Genomic DNA, 5,465 nt, shown 5'->3' with positions numbered 1-5,465 from the left:
TCCTCACCCGGCTGTCCCGCCGAGAGAACACCGCAGAGCTGACATGTTTGGTACACATCATATTATTATCTACTAATAGGCTATTTACCTTGTTCATAGTTTATGAAGCTCTGAGTGCACAAAGTTGTTTCTTATTTACCTCGAGGTCCTTTCTCAGATCCTCCAGTTTTCTCTTACTCTCCTCCACTTCCTTGCTCCTCTCCTCTAGTTGTTGGTCCTTCTCTTCTAGTCTCTGGTCTTAATATTAAAATAGGAAACGGTAGAACATTTTCGTGTGATTTGAAAATCATAAACAAATGTGTCATGTTTTATGATGTCAAAATATACTTGTTTCTTATTTACCTCGAGGTCCTTTCTCAGATCCTCCAGTTTTCTCTTACTCTCCTCCACTTCCTTGCTCCTCTCCTCTAGTTGTTGGTCCTTCTCTTCTAGTCTCTGGTCTTAATATTAAAATAGGAAACGGTAGAACATTTTCGTGTGATTTGAAAATCATAAACAAATGTGTCATGTTTTATGATGTCAAAATATACTTACTGAAAAATCATTCAAAAACAAGAAAAACCAGGGTTAATTGTTAATGAGTTAGTGGGAGTTAGCAATCAAAAATATAGTATTTTATGAGCCTCTGATACGACAGGCCACATGGTTCTTTTTTCAATACATCATGGTCTGAACAATGCATGAATACCAAACAGATCTATATACTTTTGGACAGGTTTATGCAAAAAAATCAAAGTGGAGAGTGATCAGTTCTCCCAGAGTTTCACACATAAACCTACCTTCTTGAGAATATAAATAACTCTCAGGGTCTTTCTGCGCAAGAAAGCAGCTCCCCATGACTTGGGTTAGAAAATATAAACTCAAAACCCGCTGGGGTCCCTTTTCACAACAAGGAAACTCAAAACTAAAAGTGTCGGAAAACAAGAACATTCCTAAACCATCAAAGATACACAACTGTACATGGAGAAACAACAACTACAGACTACCTCCTAAAATTGCTGTTGTGGTGTCGGGCAGAATTTGTAGGAATGGTTGCCCCCACAATTATAACATGCAAAACCCTTATCACCCCACTGTCTGAAATTTGTTTGTGGCTGGCCATGCTGTTCTCTAGAACGTTTCTCTTGTCCGTCATAAAATCTAATTTGTGCAGCTTGTAGACGCACCTGATCCTGTGTAGACACTTTATGAGCCTCCCCCGCTATAGTAAGGTGTAATCTTTCTGCATGTTTACAGTGAGCTATCAAATTTTCTAGGGTCCCCGTCTCCCACCCAATGCAGGTCAGTCTCACTTGCTCACTCAAAGTCGGTCTTAGTCCGTTTACCAGTGCAGGTTTCAGTAGTGTGGAGTAGTTATTATCATCCCGAGCTACACCACTGTGTAATATAAAACATTTCTCTAAACGGACATAATAGTCCTCGAACAGTTCCTCTCCTTTCTGAGTACACATCTGGACTTTGCTCCAATCAATTATCTTTGGCCACTTGTCTTTGATGCGCTTTAGTAATTGTTGGAACTGTGGGTTATAATCTCGGTCGTCCACCATCAAGTTAGTGTCAATGTCCCCGTACTGTCAACCATTTCATCCCTAACTTAGCCCGTATAATGGTACCTATCTCAGCTGCAGAAGGTCTGTACATGCTCACTAAGTCTACCATCTCATTAGCAAATGTCTCAGAATCGAGAGAGGGGTCGGTAAGCGTCTTGCACATGTCTCTCACCTCATCTGAACGCCACGGCCGATAAACTTCAATATGAGCTTCCCAGGTAGGATCATCTTCTCCTGTGGAACCTCTAGGATTTGCACATCGGATCATTGGCATAGAAAATGTTTCTGCACTATTCTGCTCTCTTTGCCTAGCTTCCTGTCTAGTGTTAGGCCGTGCAGGCTGCTCAACAGGTAATGGGGTCACAGGTAAAGGGGGTGCATATTCCGGGGGAGCTGGACGGAGTGGGGATCCTAGCTGTGTTGAGAGATTTTGAAGGTCAGGGTACAGGGGCAGAGGATCTAAATCCATGCTATTGGTTGGAGGTAATACTTTATCTTCCTGCTCTTTTACTTTCTGTAGCAATTTCAAAAGTAAACCCTCTTCTGAGTTCTTGTGTTTGTCCTCTGCCATGCGTTCCCACTTTCTAAAACAATCCCAATTTATCTCATTCTTTGCTTTCTTTCCTACAGATGTTTTCTCAAAAGTTTCCAATTCTATTCTAATCCCATTTAACATGCTAACGCTCAGTGTCCCACATGTAGCAGGAAAAGATGAATATTTGGACCATAACCCAATATGTTTAACAGCAGATAAACCCCATTTGTCTGCCATTATCTTAGCAGGACCAAGAAGTGGTGTCACTCTCTCTGAACGACTTGATTTTATACCCATTTTAAACTCAAAATCAAGATATATTCAAAGGAACAATATAGATACAAATAGCACTATTACCGGTAGTTAAAATAACACACAAGGAATGAAAACAGCTGTAATGTCTTATCACAAATAAGAAAATTCAAAACAATTACAATACAATACACAAACAAACTTGGTCTGTGGAGATTAGACTCTGGGCTTCAGGGGAGGGGTGGCTGGTAGGTCTTTTACATATGCACTGAGTCAACAGAAAAACTGAAGTATTAACACTGATTAACTAATTAAAACTGGAGTTCAGAACTTTGGTTAGCTCAATGAAACTCTATATTCATACATGGAAAATTCAGAACACCTGGTTGGCTCAATGCATTTTATGGATAAGTACCACCTTGTGGAATGCTGAAACAGTGCTTCAGGCCTCACTTGTGGAGGAGACCATCACAGTCTTAATAACGACGATAGTGGTGACAATGATGGTGGGTGGTGGTGGTGGTTATGGAGCGGTGTGTGTGTGTGTGTGTGTTTGTGTGTGTAGGGGGGGTGGGGACCCCCACACAGGCGGGCCTCTCTAACAGTGCTCCAGATAGTCAATGACCCGAGAGATGGACTTCTGCCCCGTTGTGCCCACGTCACATGTAAGGTTCATGAAATTTAGGAACTTCTTGTGCATTTCCGTCATTATTGAGAAATCTCCTTTGGGCAGATTATCCCTCACAGTAGTCACATTCATGGGACTTCCCTGGCAGAGACAGCCCAGCAGCAGTGCAGTGTAGGAGGCCACCATGCTGTCCTCCATGTGCTTCCCAGCATGCTGGAGAGCTTTATTGAGGTCCAGCTCTTCGTCCTCCTCTTCCTTCTTGGCCTTCTCCTTCTCCGTCTCGGGGTTGGTGTTGTTGTTCCCCGCCGCCACCCACTGGATCTCGCCGCCCGACTCTTTGATGAGGATCAGAATCATTTTATTTGGCCAAGTATATTTGCACATACAGGAAATTGACTTGACAGTTGCCGCATAGGACATAAAAAGCGAAACAATATATAAGCAGAATAATTAGCTTAAATATAAGCAAAAAATAAGAACAATAAATTATGTAGGCTGTAAATTGGAATAAATGTAAGATAATATAAATGAGACCAAGACTCAAGATGCATCTGTTCAGACTTTAAAAAAAACAAACATTTATGAATAAGATTTTATCTTTTGTATCTATTCTGTTTTAGTTTTTAGTTTTGTTTCTTGTCCTGCTTCTCTTAGTTTTTTCCTGTACAGTGTCCTTGAGTTTGAGAAAGTCAAATTAATCTTACATCATGGGAGAGACGCTCTGGTCCAGCGCGGGCTTGGGCGCGTCATTGATGAAGTCGTCGGTCTCTGCCTCTGCCAGCACGGCCGCCTGCTCCCGTTGGAGGAAGAGCTGCACCAGTGCGGAGATGGCACTCAGCGAGCCCTCGGTCTTCAGCTCCTCCTTGTCGGCCACCAGGACGGAGGTGAAGGGGGCTCCCCCGTCCATCTCCATCTCACACAGACAGTGGCGGTTCCTGGCGCTGTACTCCACCAGGTTGATCAGCAGACCCAGACCCAGGACTCTGATGTCGAACCTCTGCTCCGCAGGCAGGTACTGGGGCACCCGCAGGACACAATTCAGAGCTGTGATGATGAAGTTGTCCTGCTCACCCGTCTTTGTGCTTCCCCACTCGTTGTCGTGGGTGAGGTTGAGCAGCACCCCTATGATGGCTCTCATGCAGTCTTCCACGGCCTTGCCCACGTTGCTGTTGCTGCAGTAGGGGAGGGCGGTGCCGGCGGAGCACAGGGCGCTGTTCACCTCCCTGCTGTAGCGCTGGATCATCTCCTCACAGTGGCACAGCGCCTTGGCCGAGGAGGCAATAAGCGAGGAGTCCTTGTAGGCGATCAGGTAGCCTTGGTTCTCTGGGTTACCTAAAGTTACGCTCTCCAGGACTCGTAGACACCTCTCAGCCCCCCACAGAGACGCCACCAGCTTCTCCTTGTCATCCTCTTGGCTCGTGGGAAGGGATAGGCGTCACTTTTGGTCACGCCGTTGAGGCGTCTGAAGTCCACGCAGAAGCGCCAGTCGTCCTTTGTTTTCTTGGGGACCATGACGATTGGGGCGGCCCAGGGGCTGGTGGAGGGTTCAATGAGACCCGCACGCTGCATGTTCTGTAACGCCTTCTCTGCCGCTGCCTGTCGAGCCATCGGCAGGCGTCGGGGTCTCATCCTGATGGGTGGAGCATCCCTCGTATCGATGCTGTGTTGGGCTAGGTGGGTCTGTCCCACGTCGTCCTCTGACAGGGAAAAACTGTCCTTAAACTCTAATAACAGTTGCCACAGTAGGCCCTGTTCAACCTGCGACAGTCCATCACAGTTCCCCTGCCACACCTCCCTCACGACTGAGACCCTCTCTCCGTCTTCTTCCCCCCCCTTACCAGTGGGCGCAGCGGGTGTGGGGTGCGGTTGCGCCTCTGTGGTGGTGGGTGGGGTATGGGGCAGTATCGGGTGTCTATCCGGGACGCCGCCGGAAGTCGTGTTGGCCGCTGTCTCAGTTGTCAGTACTGCAACGGTGGGGGTCGGGGAACGTTTCGGCGGGGTGGGTTGTCTAGTCATCTGCACTACGTGTCCGTCTGGGAATGTGAGTGTCCCCCTCCGGGTGCTAATCACACAGTCCAGTCTTTCGAGCACGTCCAGTCCCAATATGCAGTCTTCTAGATCCGCTACCCATACTGGGCAGTGAACTCTCTCCCTCCCGACCCCCACAGTCTCAAATGCCTCCCCCACCATGGGTGCCCTGTCCCCAGTTACTGTCTGTAATCTCACCGTGGTGGGTAAAACTGTGGTCCCGCTCCCCACCGCGTCGGGTCTCACCAGGGTGGCCGATGATCCCGTGTCGACGAGGGCGGAGCAGCATATCCCCCCAAATGTCACGGGGTGTACCAGCAGTTTCCCGTCCCCGTCCGGCCCAGCATGACGACCTGCACCTGCTGGCCGCCCCCACCCTCCCCTGTTTGTAATGTCCCCACCTGGTTGTGTCGTGTTGTCTCCCCGCCTGTGCGGGGTCGGGACGCCGCCCCGGGGAGTCGCACCGTCCCGG

The sequence above is a fragment of the Nansenia antarctica genome, assembly GCF_963989245.1.
Source record: "Nansenia antarctica genome assembly, contig: SUPER_8_unloc_1, whole genome shotgun sequence".
Classification (NCBI taxonomy): Eukaryota; Metazoa; Chordata; class Actinopteri; order Argentiniformes; family Microstomatidae; genus Nansenia; species Nansenia antarctica.
The sequence above is the reverse complement of the archived record's forward strand: the minus strand, read 5'-3'. Positions refer to the sequence as shown.